The sequence below is a fragment of the Rattus norvegicus genome, chromosome 2 (assembly GCF_021556685.1).
Source record: "Rattus norvegicus strain SHRSP/BbbUtx chromosome 2, alternate assembly SHRSP_T2T, whole genome shotgun sequence".
NCBI lineage: Eukaryota > Metazoa > Chordata > Mammalia > Rodentia > Muridae > Rattus > Rattus norvegicus.
The window spans coordinates 167089630-167111760 of NC_141535.1; the positions used below are offsets into that span (position 1 = coordinate 167089630).

The 22131-nt window shown below is 38.4% G+C and overlaps 1 long non-coding RNA gene across 1 annotated transcript in view; it reads left to right on the plus strand.

Moving 5' to 3' along the window:
• The first annotated feature begins 2962 nt into the window (after positions 1-2962).
• The window catches only part of LOC147996312 (uncharacterized), an 84888-nt gene continuing 65719 nt past the window's right edge, over positions 2963-22131 (plus strand). The window contains exon 1 of the long non-coding RNA XR_015671953.1: positions 2963-3142. This is a non-coding gene — a long non-coding RNA (uncharacterized LOC147996312). The remainder of the gene's footprint in view (positions 3143-22131) is intronic.

Sequence of the window (22131 nt, forward strand, 5' to 3'; positions counted from 1 at the left end):
AAGCCATATACAGCAAACCAGTAGCTAATATTAAACTAAATGGAGAGAAACTTGAAGGAATTCCACTAAAATCATGTACTAGAAAAGGCTGCCCACTCTCTCCCTACTTATTCAATATAGTTCTCGAAGTCCTAGCCAGAGCAATCAGACAACAAAAGGAGATCGAAGGGATACAGATTGGAAAAGAAGAAGTCAAAATATCACTATTTGCAGATGATAGGATAGTATATTAAAGTGATCCCAAAAGTTCCACTAGAGAACTACTAAAGCTGATAACTTCAGCAAAGTGGCTGGGTATAAAATTAACTCAAACAAATCAGTAGCCTTCCTCTACACAAAAGATAAATAAGCTGAGAAAGAAATTAAGGAAATGACACCCTTCATAATAGTCCCAAATAATATAAAATACCTCAGTGTGACTCTAACCAAGCAAGTGAAAGATCTGTATGATAAGAACTTCAAGGCTCTGAAGAAAGAAATTGAAGAAGATCTCAGAAGATGGAAAGGTCTCCCATGCTCCTGGATTGGCAGTATTAATATAGAAAAAATGGCCATTGTACCAAAAGCGATCTACAGATTGAATGCAATCCTCATCAAAATACCAATCCAATTCTTCAAAGAGTTAGACAGAACAATTTCCAAATTCATCTGTATTAACAAAAAACCCAGTATAGCTAAAACTATCCTCAATGATAAAAGGACTTCCGGGGGAATCAGTATCCCTTAACTTAAGCAGTATTAGAGGGCAATAGTGATAAAAACTGCATGGTATTGGTACAGAGACAGACAGATAGACCAGTGGAATAGAATTGAAGACTCAGAAATGAACCCACACAACTATGGTCACTTGATTTTTGACAAGGGAGCTAAAACTGTCCAATGGAAAAAAGATAGCATTTTTAGCAAATGGTGCTGCTTCAACTGGAGGTAAGCATGTAGAAGAATGCAGATCAATCCATGCTTATCACCCTGTACAAAGCTTAAGTCCAAGTGGATCAAGGACCTCCACATCAAACCAGATACACTCAAAGTAATAGCAGAAAAAGTGGGGAAGAATCTCGTACACATGGGCACTGGAGAAAATTTCCTGAACAAAACACCAATGGCTTATGCTCTAAGATCAAGAATCGACAAATGGGATCTCATAAAACTGCAAAGCTTATGTAAGGCAAAGGACACTGTTGTTAGGACAAAATGGCAACCAACAGATTGGAAAAAGATCTTTACCAATCCTACAACTGACAGAGGGCTTATATCCAAAATATACAAAGAACTCACTGAGTTAGACCACAGGGTGACAAATAATCCTATTAAAAAATGGGGTTCAGAGCTAAACAAAGAATTCACAGCTGAGGAATGCCGAATGGATGAGAAACACCTAAAGAAATGTTCAACATCTTTAGTCATAAGGGAAATGCAAATCAAAACAACCCTGAGATTTCACCTCACACCAGTGAGAATGGCTAAGATCAAAAACTCAGGTGACAGCAGATGCTGGCGAGGATGCGGAGAAAGAGGAACACTCCTCCATTGTGGGTGGGATTGCAGACTGGTACAACCATTCTGGAAATCAGTCTGGAGGTTCCTCAGAAAATTGGACATTGAACTACCTGAGGACTCAGCTATACCTCTCTTGGGCATATACCCAAAGGATGCCCCAAAATATAACAAAGACACATGCTCCACTATGTTCATAGCAGCCTTATTTATAATAGCCAGAAGCTGGAAAGAAGCCAGATGCCCTTCAACAGAGGAATGGATACAGAAAATGTGGTACATCTACACAATGGAATATTACTCAGTTATCATAAACAATGACTTTATGAAATTCATATGCAAATGGAGGGAACTGGAAAATATCATCCTGAGTGAGGTTACCCAATCACAGAGAAACACACATGGTATGCACTCATTGACAAGTGGCTATTAGCCCAAATGCTTGAATTACCCTAGATGCACAGAACACATGAAACTCAAGAAGGATGACCAAAATGCAAATGCTTCACTCCTTTAAAATGGTACAAGAATACCCTTGGCAGGGAATAGGGAAGCTAAGTTTAGAATAGAGGCAGAAGGAACACCCACTCAGAGCCTGCCCCACATGTGGCCCATATATTTACAGCCACCAAACTAGATGAGATTGATGAAGCATAGAAGTGCAGGCCGACAGGAACCGGATGTATTTCTCTCCTGAGAGACACAGCCAGAATACAGCAAATACAGAGGCGAATGCCAGCAGCAAACCACTGAACTGAGAATGGGACCCCCGTTGAAGGAATCAGAGAAAGGGCTGAAAGAGCTTGAAGGGGCTTGAGTCCCCATATGAACAATGCCAAGCAACCAGAGCTTCCAGGGACTAAGCCACTACCCAAAGACTATACATGGACTGACCCTGGACTCTGACCTCATAGGTAGCAATGAATAGCCTAGTAAGAGCACCAGTGGAAGGGGAAGCCCTTGGTCCTGCCATGACTGAACCCCCAGTGAACAGGATTGTTGGTGGGAGGGCGGTAATGGGGGGAGGATGGGGAGGGGAACATCCATATAGAAGTGGAGGGGGAGGGGTTAGGGGGATGTTTGCCCTGGAAACTGGGAAAGGGAATAACAATTGAAATGTAAATAAGAAATACCCAACTTAATAAAGATGGAAAAAATAAAAGAGTAAAATAAAAAAAAATTTTGGCATAATAGATGATATTTGTAGTTTTTCTGTGATTGGTTAGTGTTATATCTTGTTTTGAAAATGTATAGAAAGAATAGAACGAAGTAAAGAAGTGGGAAATTGTCCCTTTGAATGTGTTTTTGCCCTTGAAAACAAACTGAGTCCATGCTCTTGGTCTGTTTTTACTTTAACAGGAAGATACCACACACCCATCAACGTGGCACACTTGCTTCATCATCGTTGTTATTTTTGTAAGGAAGGGTTGAATAAGAATGACTAGATATCTCCTTTCCCATATATGCCATAACCATATGTATCCCATGACCAGAGGACACCAGAAGTTCTCTTCTGGCTGTCTCTTAGTAGGCTTTAGGCAATGCAAAGACAAACTCATTGTTCAAGAAACCGTCATTCAGGGACAAGGGACCTTAATGAGGCTGGCTTTGGTTTTCATAAGAAGTTTCTAGTATTATAAGATAAGTACTTTTGGGTCCCCCACACACAGAGACACAGACACATATAGACACATTGATACACACATATCGACACACAGGCATACAGACTCACACACAGACATGCACAAACACATACACACACACACAGAAACACAGACTCAGAGACAAATATATAGACACACACACACACACACACACACACACACACATATATATAATATATACTCATTCACAGACACATAACACACAGAGACACACATGCATACCGACACACAAACACACAGATACCAACACAGAGACACACAATACAGGTATACAGTCTCTCTCTCTCTCTCTCTCTCTCTCTCTCTCTCTCTCTCTCTCTCACACACACACACACACACACACACACACACAAAGTAGTTAAGCTGTTGCCTGAAGAAGTAACACTTTCTTTCTTCTGACCTTAGAAGATGATAAATGTAGCCATGGAAAGGAGAAAAGTGAACACCCTGTTAGTTTTGGCACTAACTCAAGGGGAAGAGAGCTACTGAGATGTGGGAGGACTGTCCTGCTAGACTCAGTACTTTCTACTTCTAGTTTTTCATTTTCCAGTGGCCTCTTTCTTTTCCAGACCCAGGATTCAGCAGTACTCAGTTCTACCAAAAAATTTAAAAAACTGACAGTAGATGGAATGTCAGTATGCACTATATACCATTCAGAATTACACCAAAGTTCTTCTGTAGTTATCTGCACATGGATAAAATATTTTAAAAATTTAAAAATATTCTTTATTGTATTTCTTGTTAGAAACAGTGAATTTTGAGAAAAATAAGAAAAGCAAGTTTCTTAGATGAGCCTTATCCTGTGGTATCTTTTTGTTAACTGTGGCATTGTTGCTCGGACTGAATCTCTGCTTGTGTGAGCTCAATTTTCACATTTATGGTATGCTTTTATACCAATATGTGATTGCAATGGTTTTAAATCCCCAGGAAGAAATTAAACAACAACTGCTTTTGATAATCAATTATAGTTTTCTAAAATGTAGAATTCTTTTGTTTTCCAGAACAAAAAAATAATAAAACAAAATTAAAAGTTAGACCACACTTGTATCTGAAAACAGCTACAGTGTACTCTCAATATAATAATAAATAAATTAAAAAGAAGCAAAACAAAAGAAAACAAACAACGACGTCTCCCCTCTGCCCAGCTCGTGTTAGATTTAACTGGGAAATAAAAACTCAAAAGACAAAAAACAAAACAAAAAAACAAAACAAAAAAAAAACCAAAAAAAAACCAAAAAAACAACTAAAAATAAAATCTTTAAAAAAATTTTAAAAAGTTAGACCACTCTATAATGTAATTTACCATTAATTCAGCAGAATAGATCTAGAGAAAGAAAAAAAAGAGTGATTATACTTTGGAAAAATGAGGAAAAATAAGAAAAATATTGCCTATCTATAATGGGACTACATTTATTTCATAGTTCCTATCAAATAAATCTATATACAAGTATCTTTAAAGAAACATTGAGTTTGTTTTGGTTGATTGCTAGTTATTTAAATGACCAATTTGTGTGATTAAATAGTTTGTTTGATATGTTGTGACATCATCCTCAACACGAGGTTCTAAATACATTTTGTTGGGCCTGCTGACAATAAAGTTAATTGAAACTTTGGCAGGTATCCAGGTAAACAATCAGGGTGAGACAGACTGAGCAGAGAAGCTACAGTATGAACTACAGTAAAACCCAGTTTTGTTGTTCACATTAAAACCAATGGATCTTTCTAAATGTGGGAGTGAATATATCTGCAAATGTAAAATTATTTGACCTGAAGATCCAAAATTTTTTGGTTGAAATCTATATAGCAAATATTCCTGATTTTATAGGACATATTATTTTGCCTAAAAATCTATGCAATACTGTCCCTGCAAGTCAAAAGCAACTGTAGAGATTAGGCAAAAGAGTTGTGGCTGTTTTAAAATACAGCTAATTCTATTTTTCCTTTATGTTAAAAAATTAAGTTATATCAAACATCTTATATTTCTCAAACCCAACACAAAAATTTTAAATGAGACTGGGGTTTGACACTTAAGATTAAAGGTCTTCCACACAAAATGTACTAAAGTATGTTTCGAACTTTAAATTACAACCATGATCATAATTTGAAAAAGAAGGGACCATCTAAAATGAAATTGGTGTATATATTAAATTTGATTATTTTCCTTGTTAATTTTGTTTCAATCTCTTTTAGGTATGTTGACATTTTTATTTATTCTATTTTTTTATTCATCCAGTTTTTTTTAAAAATGAAAATAGATTTTCCTCCCTCAGATCTTCTCAGATTCACCCCACATCTCTACTCACTCAGATCCATACCAATTCTTTCTCTCTCTCACTAGAAAACAAGGTATATTGCAGAGAATGGCCTTATCAGGCATCAATGAGAGGAGAGGCCTTTGGCCCTGTGAAGGCTCAATGCCCACATGTAGGGGAAAGCCAAGGCAGGGAGATGGGAGGGAGATGGGTGAGTGGAGGAACAATCTAGTAGAAGCAGGGGGAGGGTGGAAAGGATAGGGTGATTCCAGAGGGGAAATCAGGAAAGGGGATAACATTTGAAATGTAAGTAAAGAAAATATTCAATTAAAATAAGAAAACAAGGCATTGATGATGACGATGCTGATAATATAAGATAAAGTAAAGTAAAACAAAACAAAACAAAAATGCCAGAATAGGCCAAAACAAGCAGGAAAAAAAGTCACAGAAAAGCCACAAAGCACACAATTTACAAACAGCAGAAATCCCATAAAAACACAAAATTGAAAATCATGATACATAAACAAAATACCTGTAAAGTAAAAAGAGAAAACAAAATTCCAGAAAGAAAGCACTTTGAGAAAAGACAAAACAAAACATAACAACACAACCTCGAAAAAATACATTTGAGTTGATTTTGTGTGGCTATCTATTGATGACCATGGGACGAGCCATGGTGTGGTTTGTATACCCAATAAGAATCTGTTGGAGATGGCTGCTGGGTTAGGGATGGGGGCTTGTGTCTAGTTCTCCTCTCAGTGCTGGGACCCCATCTGCATTAGACCTAAGCAGGCCCTGTCCATGCTGTTGCTGTGAGATCACATGTGTGTACTAAGCGTGTTGTGTCTACTAGGCCTTGTTTCCTTGGTGTCTTCCATGCACAGTGGCTCTCGTACAATCTGCCTTCTCTTCTGCAGTGGTCCCTGAGCCCCGAGGGGAGGGATTTGATAGAGACATCATCCCATGGGTCTTTCTATTTGTTTCCATCAACTGCAGGAGGTAGCTTCTATGATAATGGCTGAACAAGGGACTGATGTCAAAAATCATTTTATTCTTGCTTTCCTTTAGCAGAAAGTAGTATTTGTTTTCCCCCTAGATTGTTGGCATACCTAGTCTCAAATTCTTGACCATGTGAACAGGGTCAGGTGTAGGCTCATGTCATATAGTAGGTCTTAAATCTAATCAGATAGTGCTTGGCTACTCCCACATTTCTTCCCTACCATTGTAACAGTGTATGGAGGCAGGTCACCTTTGTAAATCGAAGTGATTGTAAATAAATGGGTTAGTGTTATCTTTCTCCTTTGGTAATGAGCAGAACATCTTCCAGTATCCTGAAACCAAGTCAGTAGTTGTGAAGGTTTTACATAGATACCAGCTCCTTTTCTCTATGTTTAATGAGTTATGTAGGTGTTGCCTTCAAAAGAAGACCCTTACCAGCAGTTAGTGGAGAGGAAATGGAAGCTGTGACAATAGCTTGGATTGTTTTGGGGTTTTCATGGGACACTTTTGGAGAACAACTTAATCAGAGCCATTCCTAGTACTGGAGGTTTGATTTGGTAGTGGAAGATGTCTAGTTGGCACTTTCTCTCCTCCATAATTGGTGGTTCTATTTAGATTTCTTTTATATTTGTGTATATTTTAACAATCTTCAACAGAAGTAGGTTTCCTATGACCCCCTCAGTGGTTCCATAGTTTTAGCTGTCCTTCCTCCAATTCCCTCCCTTATGTTTTTCTTCCTTCCCCCTCCCTGTTTGAGCCTTTAATTCCAGTCAACATTCTTCATCCATTCATAATTATTCTAATTCCCCTACCTAAGGAGATTATAAAGTGGTGTTGGATTTTGTCAAAGGCCTTTTCTGCATCTAATGAGATGGCCATGTTGTTTTGTCATTGTAGGAGAGCCCAGTCATACTGGGATATGGGTAGTGCCATAACCACAGTAGTCTTTGCTGTGTTTATATGGAAGAGTATATTTTCAATTTACATACACTGAACTATCTCCACATCTCTGGAATGAAGCCTACTTGGTGTAATCTTGTATTTGATTTACTAGTATTTTACTAAGAAATTTTGCATCTGTGTTATTAAGGAAAATTGGTCTATACTTCTCTTTCTTTGTTAGGTCTTTAGTTTATGTATTAAGGTAAATGTGATCTCATATAAAGAATTTGGCAACATTCCTTCCATTTTTATTATGTGGAATAATTTTGAGGAGTATCGGCATTAAGATTTCTTTGAGAATATGGTAGAATTTATTGCTAAATCCACTTGGCATGGTGGTACGTAGATAGACATGGTACTGGAGAGGTTGCCGAGAGTTCTACATGTGGATCCACCGACATTAGGAAGATAATGAGAACACAGGGACAGTACCACCCACAGTTGGCTAGACATCACTCCACTGATCACTAATTGAGAAAGTGCCTTAAAGCTGCATCTCATGGAGGCATTTCTTCAACTGAGGCTGCTTTCCTCTCTGATTACTAGCTTGTGTCAGGTTGACACACACACACACACACACACACACACACACACACACACACACACACACACACACACACAGAGCCAGGAGAATGGATTTTTCTTTTGGTGAGCATGTGGAGTCCTTCCCTATCTCTTCTGATTACTTTTGGTTTGAAGGTTATTTTTTGTCAAATATGAAAGTGACTAGTCTTGCTTGTTTCTTAGGTCTACCTGCTCTGAATGTTTTTCTATTCTTTTACCCACTGTTGGTGTCTTTCTTTGATAGGAAGATGTGTTTCTTTTACATGCAGAAATGTGATCTTGTTCGCAAATCCAATTTGTTAGTCTGCTCCTTTAATTGGAGAATTGAGAGCAAGCTGTTGAGAAGTATTAATGTGCAGTATTTATTAATTCCTGTTACTTTGTTGTTATGGTTTTTCTCTTTTAATTATCTGGTCTGAAGTTATTTATTTCTTGTGTTTTCTTGAGTACTATTTTAAGTTATTCAGACTAAAGTTTTCCTTCTATCTTGTCTTCAATGCCTAAGATTCTTTCTCTCAGTTAGGCATTCATTGTTGTGTTGAGACACCAAGAGTAAGGCAACCCTTACAAAGGGAAGCATTTGAATGGGGTTTGCTTATGCATTCAGTGGTATAGTGCATTGTACTCCTGGGGATGGGGGGCATGATGGAGTGCAGGGAGACATGTACTCAAGAGGTAGCTGAGAGGTCTACTTCTGGTTCTACAGTTAGCAGGAAAAGAGAGTGACACTGTGTTTGGCTTGACCATTTGAAACCTCAAACCTCACCCCCTCAAAACCCACTTCTTCCAAAAAGGCTATATTTCTTGATAGTGCCAATTTCTACCAGCCTATGGGATCCATCTTCATTTAAACCACAACACTCATCATTTACTTTGTTGGTAAGGCATACCACTGAGATTTTGGTTGACTTCCTAAAATTTTCATTTTTGATTTTCTCTTGGTTTGGGTTTTCTTTAGTGCTTCTATTTCTACTTTTATGTTCTGAATTGTTTTCATAATTTCATTCTAATGGGTTTGTGTTTTCACATATTTTGTTAATGGACCTCTTAATATCTTCTTTAAGGTCCTTGAACATTGTCTTAGTCAGGGTTACATTGCTGTGATGAAACACCATGACCAAAGAAACTTGGGGAGGAAGGGATTTATTGGGCTTATCCTTCTCTACTATAGTCCATCATTAAAGGTAGCCAGGACAGGAACTCAAACAGGACAGAAACCTGAAAGCAGGAGCAGATGCAGAGATCCTGGAGGGACACTAATTACTTGCTTGTAACCATGGCTTGCACATCCTGTTTTTTGATAGACCCAGCACAGAAATGGCACCATCCATAATGAACAAGCCCATTCCCTATTATTTGTTAATTAAGAAAATGCCTTATAGGCTTGTGTACAACTCAGTCTTATGTAAGAATTTTTAAAATAGAGGTTACCTCCTCTCAGATGACTTTTGCTTGTGTCAAGTTGACATAAAACTCCCAAGCACAAGCTACTTTAAGTCCTTGCCTTGTATTTCAGCTATATTGCATTTCTCAGGACCCACTATAGTAGAATGTCTGGGTTCTGGTGGAAGCATTTTTATGCAGATGTCTAGTATTTGGTTCATTTGTTAGCTCTCACTCCCAACAATCTTTAAATTGCATTAAATAAAGTAACAAAAAGTGTCTCAGAGTACAAGACATCATCAGTTTCTAAATCATGCACCCCTACAGCAATGTATTCTTTGTTACTATTTTAAAATTTCAAATTTTATTATTCAAATTTTATCAACCATATATCTTATTTCATTTCCTAGTTTATGTACTTTAGAAATCACTTCACATAAAAATTAAAAATAATGCCTCATCAGATTTTCTCTCCATGTAAAAACATTATTTGATTTCTTTGCCAATTCGCAGAGCATTAAATTGTGAATTTGGTGAAGCCCTGACTGACTTGGATCCCTTGGATATATGGAAAATTTAATTTTAAAGAGAAATGAGGAGTTATATAAGTCAATGGGCTAGACATGAACGATGAGCTCTTGTACTGAAATTCAAGAAAAAAATTGAGTTGATTTGCTCTGGAATAAAAAAATAACATAGTATTCCAATCTTTTGGGCTAATAGCCACTTATGCATATCATGTGTATTTTCTGTGATTGGGTTACCTCACTCAGAATGGTATATTCTAGTTCTATCCATTTGCCTAAGAATTTCATATAGTCATTGTTTTTAATAGCTGAGTAATAATCCATTGTTTAAATGTCCCAAATTTTCTGTATTCATTCCTTTGGTGAAGGACATCTGGGCCTTTTCCAGCTTCTATTATAAATAAGGCTGTTATGAACACAGTGGAGCATGTGTCCTTGTTATATGTTGGAGCATCTTTTGGGTATATGCCCAGGAGTGGTATAGCTGGGTTCTCAGGTAGTACTATGTCCAATTCTCAGAGGAGCCTCCAGACTGACTTCCAGAATGCTTGTACCAGCTTGCAATCCCACCAACAATGGAGGAGTGTTCCTCTTTCTGCACACCTCACCTGAGTATTTGATCTTAGCCATTCTGATTGGTATGAGGTGAAATGAAAAGCTCAAGAGGAAGGAAGACCAAAGCTTCAGTCCTTCTGGGAGGAGAGGCCCTTGGTCCTGTGAAGGCTTGATGCCCAGTGTAGGCGAATGCCAGGGTGGGGAGGTGGGAGGGAGCAGGTGGGTAGGTCTGGGAGCAACCTCATAGAAGAAGGGTTGAGAGGGGAGGGGTAGGGAGGTTTCAGGAGGGGAAACCGGGAAAGGGGATAACATTTGAAATGTAAATAAAAAATTCAATAAAATAACATAGATTATCATAAAAATATTTGAAAATTACTTTTCTACATTTTGTAACCATTTCTTTTCTTTTTTGAATTTTTTATTAGATATATTTCTTTATTTACATTTCAAATGATATTCCCTTTCCTGGTTTCCTGTCCATAAGCCTCCCTATTCTCTCCCCGATACGGTGTTCCCCCAATCGACCCCCTTATTCCCCCGAGATTCCCCTGCAACGGGAGGGGGTCCAACCTTGGCAGGACCAAGGGCTTCCCCTTCCACTGGTGCCCCAACAGGGCTATTCTCTGCTACATATGCAGTTGGAGCCCTGGGTCAGTCTATGTATACAGTCTTTAGGTAGTGGTTTAGTCCCTGGAAGCTCTGGTTGGTTGGCATTGTTGTTCTTATGGGGTTGCAAGCCCCTTCAGCTCTTTCAATCCTTCCTCTAATTCCCCCCAAGGGGGTTCCTGTTCTCAGTTCAATGGTTTGCTGCTAGCATTCACATCTGTATTTGACATGTTCTGGGAGAGTCTCTTAGGAGAGATCTATATCCGGTCCCTTTCAGCATGCACTTTTTAGCTTCATCAATCTTATCTAGTTTTGGTATATATAGGGGCCACATGTGAAGCAGGCTCTGAATGGTTGTTCCTTCGGTGACCATTTCTAAGAAACAATATGAACAGCTTTTAATCATGGAATTATGTATTAACACATGGTTACATACAAGTTTGAGACAAACTCATTGATGTGAAGTAAAAAGTGAGACTTTTTGGGGGCTGGAGAGATGGCTCAGCGGTTAAGAGCACCTGACTACTCTTCCAGAGGTCCTGAGTTCAATTCCCAGCAACCACATGGTGGCTCACAACCATCTGTAATGGGATTCGATGCCCTCTTCTGGTGTGTCTGAAGATAGCTACAGTGTACTTATATATAATAAATGAATAAATCTTTAAAAAAAGTGAGACTTTCAAGACTTTATTGCTCAGGATAGTTTATTGGTGATGTGAAGTTCAATATTATGAATAAAAGCTTCTGTGGACAGGATAGCAGTTATTACTCAGGCTGTGCCTTTTTTCACCCACAATAATTTGATTGTGGGAGGAAAGTTCTCCTCCAAGCAGGATGAACATGATTCAGATTGAATCTAACCTTGATAAGGTTGCAAACTAAGAACTTCTTGTGATTTCTACAGATTTCTACAGGCTGAGAAATCCATTTAGGCTTTTTGTCACTGCATGAGGTTTTAGGTTGTAAAAAATTTGATGTACATACTACTTCAGATTATTTTAGTATAGTTATGTAAGTAAAAATTTAATCTTTCTTATTTCTAAATAATCAAAACAGATAAAATACTTTTATGGATGGATGGTGTCAGGAAGCAATATTCTCTTTAATTAAGTGAGGCAATGAAACCATATTATTCCTTATCATTAAAACAACTGTAGACATGGTCAATTTTACACCAGAGCATATGCTTATAGAACAAATTAATAAAACTACACTAGCTCAGTTTGATATGCTATAGACTGAGCTGTGATCTCTACACTCTCCAAATTTGCATGGTGAAGTCTGATTATAATGCAGTAGTATTTGAGATGGAGTCTTTTGTGTTATAATTAGATTACATCATGAGGATGGGGCCTCAAAAATGAGATATAGTCTATGTACACATTAGAACATATAAACACATAGTTAGTTTCAATATACCAGGCCAGTTCAAATGGTTATTTTATTACTATTGCTACAAAGTCATGCGGTCACTTGGATATTGAGACACATTAACCAGATTTAATAATTAAGTTGGAATTACTATCTAGGTTTTATAGTTTTAAAAGTTTTCTAGCTGAAAACAGTAGGTATGAACCAAATTTTAAATTGAAACTGAAAACACAGAATCCAAGAAATAAATTAATGCTATGGCTTTAAAGAAATAAAGACAGAAAAGAAAGAAAAGGAAAAGGCCATGTTGAATTATTTCATAGTGAATAACATTTGCAATCCATTGTGGAAGAGTAAAATTGAAAAGATCTTTGCTGTGTCAAAATAATAGCTCAAAAGAATTAAGTGGACAATGTACTTTTACAAATATACAATGGCTTGCTAATATATTTTCCAACATTCAACAATTAAAAGCAGTAAGAGAAAAAGGTCAAGTAACATATAAAGGCAGACCTAAGAATTACACCAGACTTTTCACCAGAGACTATGAAAGCCAGAAGATCCTGGACAGATGTCATACAGACCCTAAGAGAACACAAATGCTAGCCCAGGCTCCTATATCCAGCAAAACTCTCAATTAACATAGATGGAAAAACCAAGATATTCCATGACAAAACTAAATTTACACAATATCTTTCCACAAATCCAGCCCTACAAAGGATAATAGATGGAAAACTCTAACACAAGGAGGGAAACTAGACCATAGAAAAAGCAAGAAAGTAATCTTCTTTCAACAAACCCAAAAGAATATAGCCACACAAACATAATTCCACCTCTAACAACAAAAATAACAGGAAGCACTCAAGCGGCAGGTCCCCTGCGGTCCAGACACCTCCTGGACCTGAAGGGAGCTGATCAAAAGCTCCCTGCACCTAAAACCTGTGGGAGGAAGAGCTAAACCTTCAGAGGGGCAAACACGCCTGGGAAGGCGTGCCCACATTTCTGACTCCAGAGGAAAACACCTAATGCCATCTGGGACCCTGGTGCACGGGGGCTCCCGGAAAAGGTGGTTCAGGCCCTCCTGGTTGCTGCCCTCACGGAGAGCTCAAAAGAAGCCCCCCACAAACAACTTGAGCCACAGGACCACAGGTAAGACCAACTTTTCTGCTCCAAGCGACTTGCCTGGTGGAATCAGGACACACAGAGGCAAAATTCCTCCGGGACAGGACACTTCCAGTTTTTAGCTGGAGCCCCAACCTCGCTGATCCTGGCCCGCAGCTCTCTGCTTCCAAACCCCATGGGAGAGAGAGCTCACAGCCCGGACAGGTGGGCACTCCTGAGACTGTGGAGTGGGAGAGACCACCAACACTGCCCACCCCTGCCCACATCCCTGGCCCAAGAGGAAAATGTATACGGCCTCTGGGAACCGGAAGATAGGGGCACTCAAGCTGCAGGTCCCCCACAGTCCAGACACTTCCTGGACCTGAAGGGACCTGGTCAACAGATCTCTGCACCCAAATCCCTTGGAAGGAAGAGCTAAACCTTCAGAGAGGCAGACATGCCTGGGAAGCCAGAAGAGACTACACTCTGCCCCTTTTCTGACTCCAGAGGAAAACACCTAATGCCATCTGGGACCCCGGTGCACAGGGGCTTCCTGAAAAGGTGGCACAGGCCCTCCTGATTGCCGTCCTCACAGAGAGCACAAAAGCAGCCCACCACGAGCAACTTGAGCCGCGGGACCACAGGTAAGACCAACTTTTCTGCTCCAAGCGACCTGCCTGGTGGACAAAGGACACAGGTCGACAGGAACAGCTGAAGACCAGTAGACGGGAAAGACTACACGCCTGAAAGCAGAACACTCTTTTCACGTAATTGGCTGAAAGAAAACAGGAAAACATGTCTATAGCACTCCTGACACACAGGCCTATAGGATGGTCTAGCCACTGTCAGAAATAGCAGAACAAGGTAACACCAGAGACAACCTGATGGCGAGAGGCAAGCGCAGGAATCCAAGCAAAGGAAACCAAGACTACATGGCATCATTGGAGCCCAATTCTCCCACCAAAGCAAACACTGAATATCCAAACACACCAGAAAAGCAAGATCTAGAATTAAAATCACATTTGATCATGATGCTGGAGGACTTCAAGAAATACATAAAGAACTCACTTAAAGAAACTCAGGAAAACATAAATAAAGAAGTAGAAGTCTATAGAGAGGAATCAAAAAAAAATCCCTGACAGAATTCCAGGAAAACACAATCAAACAGGTGAAGGAATCAAAAAATGGAAATAGAAGCAATAAAGAAAGCACAAAGGGAGACAACCCTGGATATAGAAAACCAAAGGAAGAGACAAGCAGCTGTAGATACAAGCATCACCAACAGAATACAAGAGATAGAAGAGAGAATCTCAGGAGCAGAAGATTCCATAGAAATCATCGACACAACTGTCAAAGATAATGTAAAACGGAAAACGCTACTGGTCTAAAACCTACAGGAAATCCAGGACTCAATGAGAAGATTGAACCTAAGGATAATAGGTATAGAAGAGAGTGAAGACTCCCAGCTCAAAGGACCAGTAAATATCTTCAACAAAATCATAGAAGAAAACTTGCCTAACCTAAAGAAAGAGATGCCCATAAATATACAAGAAGCGTACAGAACTCCAAATAGATTGGACTAGAAAAGAAAACCCTCCCATTGCATAATAGTCAAAACATCAAATGCACAAAACAAAGAAATAATATTAAAAGCAGTAAGGGAAAATGGTCAAGTAATATATAAAGGTAGACCTATCAGAATCACACCAGACTTCTCACCAGAGACTATGAAAGCCAGAAGATCCTGGACAGATGTCCTACAGACCCTAAGAGAACACAAATGTCAGCCCGGGTTACTGTTTCCAGCAAAACTCTCAATTAACATAGATGGGTAAAGCAAGATATTCCATGACAGAACCAAATTGACACAATATCTTTCTACAAATCCAGTCCTACAAAGGATAATAAATGGCAAAGCCCAACATAAGGAGGGAAACTAGACCCTAGAAAAAGCAAGAAACTAATCGTCTTGACAACAAAACAAAGAGAAGAAAAGCACACAAACATAATCTCACATCCAAATATGAATGTAACAGGAAGCAACAATCACTATTCCTTAATATCTCTCAATATCAATGGACTCAATTGCCCAATGAAAAGATACAGATTAACAATCTGGATACACAAAGAGGACCCTGCATTCTGCTGCCTACAGGAAACACACCTCAGAGACAAAGACAGAGACTGCCTCAGAGTGAAAGACTGGAAAACAACTTTCCAAGCAAATGGTCTGAAGAAGCAAGCTGGAGTAGCCATTCTAATATAGAATAAAATTGATTTTCAACCAAAAGTCATCAAATAAAGATAAGGAAGGACACTTCATATTCATCAAAGGAAAAATCCACCAAGATGAACTCTCAATCCTAAATATCTATGCCCTAAATACAAGGGCACCTACATCCGTAAAAGAAACCTTACTAAAGCTCAAAACACACATTGCACCGCACACAATAATGGTGGGAGATTTCAACACCCCACTCTCAGCAATGGACAGATCATGGAAACAGAAATTAAACAGAGACATAGACAGACTAAGAGAAGTCATGAACCAAATGGAATTAACAGATATTTATAGAACATTCTATCCTAAAACAAAAGGATATACCTTCTTCTCACCACCTCATGGTACTTTCTCCAAAACTGACCATGTAATTGGTCATAAAACAGGCCTCAATAGATACAGAAAGATAGAAATAATGCCATGTGTCCTATCAGACCACAACGGGGTAAAGCTGGTCCTCAGCAACAATAAGGGAAGAACACCCATGTATACATGGAAGTTAAATCAGTAACAGATAAACCATTTCAAAAACTCCATAACTCCTAAAGAAATAGAAGCAGTCATAAAGTTCTCCCAACCAAAAAGAGCCCAGGTTCAGATAGGTACAGTGCAGAATTCTATCAGACCTTCATAGAAGACCTCATACCAATACTATCCAAAATATTCCACAAAATTGAAACAGATGGAGCACTACCGAATTCCTTCTTTGAAGCCACAATTACTCTTATACCTAAACCACACAAAGACCCAACAAAGAAAGAGAACTTCAGACCAATTTCCCTTATGAATATTGACGCAAAAATACTCAATAAAATTCTGGCAAACCGAATCCAAGAGCATATCAAACCAATCATCCACCATGATCAAGTAGGCTTCATCCCAGGCATGCAGGGATGGTATAATATACAGAAAACCATCAAGGTAATTCATTAAATAAACAAACTGAAAGATAAAAACCACATGATCATTTCATTAGATGCTGAGAAAGCATTTGACAAAATTCAACACCCCTTCATGATAAAAGTCCTGTAAAGAAAAGGAATTCAAGCCCATACCCAAACATAGTAAAAGCAATATACAGCAAACCAGTAGCTAACATGAAACTAATTATAGAGAAACTTGAAGCAATCCCACTAAAATCATGTACTAGACAAGGCTGCCTACTCTCTCCCTACTTATTCAATATAGTTCTTGAATTTCTAGCCAGAGCAATCAGACAACAAATGCAGATCAAAGGGATACAGATTGGAAAAGAAGAAGTCAAAATATCACTGTTTGCATTGATATGATAGTATATTTAAGTGATCCCATAAGTTCCACCAGAGAAATACTACACCTGATAAACACCTTCAGCAAAGTGGCTGGGTATAAAATTAACTCAAATAAATCAAATAAAATTAACTTCCTCTACACAAAAGAGAAACAAGCCGAGAAAGAAATTAGGGAAACGACACCCTACTTAATAGTCCCAAATAATATAAAATACCTTGGTGTGAATTTAACCAAGCAAGTGAAAGATCTTTATGATAAGAACTTCAAGCCTCTGAAAAAAGAAATTGAAGAAGACCTCAGAAGATGGAAAGATCTCCCATGCTCATGGATTGGCAGGATTAATATAGTAAAAGTGGCCATTGTACCAAAAGCGATCTACAGATTGAATGCAATCCCCATCAAAATACCAATCCAATTCTTCAGAGAGTTAGACAGAACAATTTGCAAATTCATCTGTATTAACAGCAAACCAGTAAAACTAAAACTATCCTCAACAATAAAAAGACTTCTGGGGGAATCAGTATCCCTGAACTCAAGCAGTATTACAGAGCAATAGTGATAAAAGCTGCATTGTATTGGTACAGAGACAGAAAGATAGACCAGTCGAATAGAATTGAAGACCCAGAAATGAACCCACACACCTATGGTCACTTGATTTTTGACAAGGGAGCTAAAACTGTCCAATGGAAAAGAGATAGCATTTTCTGCAAATGGTGCTGCTTCAACTGGAGGTCAGCATGTAGAAGAATTCAGATCGATCCATGCTTATCACCCTGTACAAAGCTTAAGTCCAAGTGGATCAAGGACCTCCACATCAAACCAGATGCACTCAAACTAATAGAAGAAAAAGTGGGGAAGAATCTCGAACACATGGGCACTGGAGAAAATTTCCTGAACAAAACACCAATGGCTTATGCTCTAAGATCAAGAATCAACAAATGGGATCTCATAAAACTGCAAAGCTTCTGTAAGGCAAAGGACACTGTTAGGACAAAATGGCAACCAACAGATTGGAAAAAGATCTTTACCAATCCTACAACAGATATAGGGCTTATATCCAAAATATACAAAGAACTCAAGAAATTAGACTGCAGGGAGACAAATAACCCCATTAAAAAATGGGGTTTAGAGCTAAACAAAGAATTCACAGCTGAGGAATGCCGAATGGCTGAGAAACACCTAAAGAAATGTTCAACATCTTTTGTCATAAGGGAAATGGAAATCAAAACAACCCTGAGATTTCACCACACAGCAGTGAGAATGGCTAAGATCAAAAACTCAGGTGACAGCAAATGCTGACGAGGATGTGGAGAAAGAGGAACACTCCTCCATTGTTGGTGGGATTGCAGACTGGTATACCCGTTCTGGAAATCAGTCTGGAGGTTCCTCAGAAAATTGTACATTGAACTACCTGAGGACTCAGCTATACCTCTCTTGGGCATATACCCAAAAGATGCCCCAACATATAAAAGAGACACGTGCTCCACTATGTTCATAGCAGCCTTATTTATAATAGCCAGAAGCTGGAAAGAACCCAGATGCCCTTCAACAGAGGAATGGATACAGAAAATATGGTACATCTACACAATGGAGTATTACTGATCTATCAAAAACAATGACTTTATGAAATTCATATGCAAATGGTTGGAACTGGAAAATATCATCCTGAGTGCAGTAACCCAATCACATAAAAACACACATGGTATGCACTCATTGATAAGTGGCCATTAGCCCAAATGCTTGAATTGCCCTAGATGCACAGAACACACGAAACTCAAGACGGATGTCCAAAATGTGAATGCTTCACTCCTTCTTTAAAATGGGAGAAGAACACCCTTGGAAGGGAATAGGGAGGCAAAGTTTAGAACAGAGGCAGAAGGGACACCCACTCAGAGCCTGCCCCACATGTGGCCCGTACATATACAGCCACCAAACTAGATAAGATGGATGAAGCAAAGAAGTGCAGGCCGACAGGAACTGGATGTAGTTCTCTCCTGAGAGACACAGCCAGAATATAGCAAATACATAGGCAAATGCCAGCAGCAAACCACTGAACTGAGAACGGGACCTGCGTTGAAGGAATCAGAGAAAGGACTGAAAGAGCTTGAAGGGGCTCGAGACCCCATATGTACAACAATGGCAAGCAACCAGAGCTTCCAGGGACTAAGCCACTACCTAAAGACTATACATGCACTGACCCTGGGCTCCAACGTCATAGGTAGCAATGAATAGCCTAGTAAGAGCACCAGTGGAAGGGGAAGCCCTTGGTCCTGCCAAGAGTGAACCCCCAGTTAACGTGATTGTTGGGGGGAGGGCGGTAATGGGGGGAGGATGGGGAGGAGAACACCCATATAATATATTCAATAAAAATAAAAAAAACAAGAAAAAATTAAGCTTAAGTTTAGTTTGCCTTAAAATAGACTGTTTACTTGCATATAAATATCTTTTATGCAGAGAGGTGAATCTATTAAAAAACAATGTAGAAAAACTGAAAGTATTTGTTTAAACTTTTATACATTTTTTATTTCTCAAAAAAACTTATATTTAGTATAGGTTTGGCAGTAACTACCCATTTATTTCAACATTCAGGTGTTATATATTTATTTATTTTATATGTTATGGGTGTTGTGGTGGTGTTTATGTCTACGCATCACATGAGTGTGATGCCTGAAGAGGCTAGAAGAGTATCCTCTAGATCCAGAGTTACAGACAATAGTCACTGCATGGTTTCTTGGAACTGAACCTGAACCTTCTGCAAGAAGAAGTGTTCTTGACAATTGTATCATTTTTTATATTTTTCATATACTTTTCAATTGGTTATATGATTTGAAATATGAGAAAATGAATGCCCAGGACACATTTTATCTCCAAAAAGCATCCGTGTTACTAATTTCTGACCTAAAATATTAAGTTTGGGTATACTTATTTTAATATCTTATGCATGGATCAAACATGAACCTCGAAGGCTAAGGATATACTCAATGGGTAAAATGTCTGTTGTACAAGCACTAGCTCCCTAGCACTCGCATATGAAGCTAGCTTTGGAGGGGCATGCTGTAACCCTAGTAATACAAAGTGCACACAAGAGGTTTCTAGGGCTTCCTGAACAGCCAGTATAGACCAATGCAGATCTCCAGGTTCAGTGAATTGCCATCTGTGAAAACATAAGATGGTAGGTAATTGAAAAAGACACCTTCCATTGACCTGTCCTCTACAAATGCTCAAATGTGAGCTCAAATCTGCACCTATCTGTATACACACAGCACACATTCCTGCACACACAATGTTTAGAGCTGTTAAAATAGTCACTACGTATATAATGGATGAAGAAATATGAGGCAGTAAATATTGCAATCTTACATTGTTCTTAACTATTATTGGTTAAATCACAGAAGCATTTTATAGAGGATTACTTTATTATTAATCTAATCTGTGATTTTCCTAAATTAAAGGAAAGTTTGACTAATGCTTTGACTAATAATCAAAGGCAAAATGAACATGAGCTTAATTAATTAATTTTATCAACACACACTGCATACATATAAACGATTTAAACTTCAATGGAATAAAAATAATTTTTAACGTTTACTGAGCAAGTATGAAATTCCACTTAAGACAGAAACTTTCTGCGGCATAATTCAATAATAACCATTCTACATGCATTCTAAGGATAAATCAGCATGCACAGAGGTTGCATTGGGAGGGAGAGTATTATAGAATTTTACAAGTACTACAGGAAATTCCTGAAGGAAACCTCTTTCTAATAGTACTTTAGGGATTGATTGCTTTTCAATTCATACAATTCTCCTTTCAATCCTATGATTAATAATACTGAGCTGACTCTGATTATTTAATTCACTTGGAAAGACTTTACTATATACATATCCTACAATCTATTATATTATAGTACATATTATATATAATTTGAAGTAATGTGTTTTAACTTTGGTAAAACAAGTTATTCTAAATGATATGACCCAATTTTATGCATTCAGAGGCTAATTCTATGGAGAAAATTACTTCTTTGTATTCCATTAAGCTATTTGGAGAAGTCAAAACTATTAGGACAATCACAAGTATAGGAAAATCATTAAAATAATTTGTTACCTTTATATACTTTTTTATTGTGCTGCCAATCTGAATCAAGTTTTTACCTATCTAAATTAAGACATTTAAAAACAGAGCATGATGTTTCAATTAAAATTCAGTACCCACATTGAGAGATGATGTCATTGTAAAATGAATATCACACCTTTTGGATATTTTGATGAATTATAGGATGCAAAATGTCTCACTAATAATTTTTATTGAAGTGATAACAATCTATCTAGAAGTTATTTAATTTAGATCAAATGTTGTTGAAATTGGCCTCGCCCAGTTTCCCTTACATGATGTGGCTTTCTTGCAGGTGTAACATTACAGAGTAGTTTCTGTAGATTTCTACACAACAACTGTTTTATAGTTAGCCACCGTGCACAAATGTATTACGGAAAAAAACTAGGATTTCTGGGCCCCAGAACAGAATCTGGTTCGGTTTCTGTTTCAGGAAAGGTTAAAAACTCTTCAAAGGCAAGATCTGTGTTTCCATTTCTGTTTTCAGTTTCTAGCAAGTATTTTAAGGAAATTCAAAAATTTTATGCGAATGGGGTGTATATTCAGAGACTTGAGAAGTATGCATAATAAGTATGTATATCTTCAGCTCTTTTTATTGATATCAATATCTAGGGAAAAGGTTTTGGCTGTGTTGTCTCTATGTCCCAGTTTGCTCAAGCACTAATTGTTCAGCCCGCTATTGAGAGAAGTCAATGTCTCCTGCCCTTATAGGTTTAAGAGATGTGTGCTGAGTATGTGGCAAGCAGCTCTGGGTAAATGGTATGGATGAGGTACTGTCAATCACATGAACTGACTGCACACTGCACAGGGCCTCAAGGTGCTGCCTATGGGGGCAATGCAAACAACCAAGGGCATTGGACAAAGTTGTTGTTACCAGTGAAGACATGATTAGGTCATCTCGATACTTATTAAGGTTTCCAGGGAACTGAAACCCAGTGCTCAGTCATGAGCAGAAGTGTGCCTGATCTCATAAAAAGGGCATATATACGTGAGTGGAATACAAA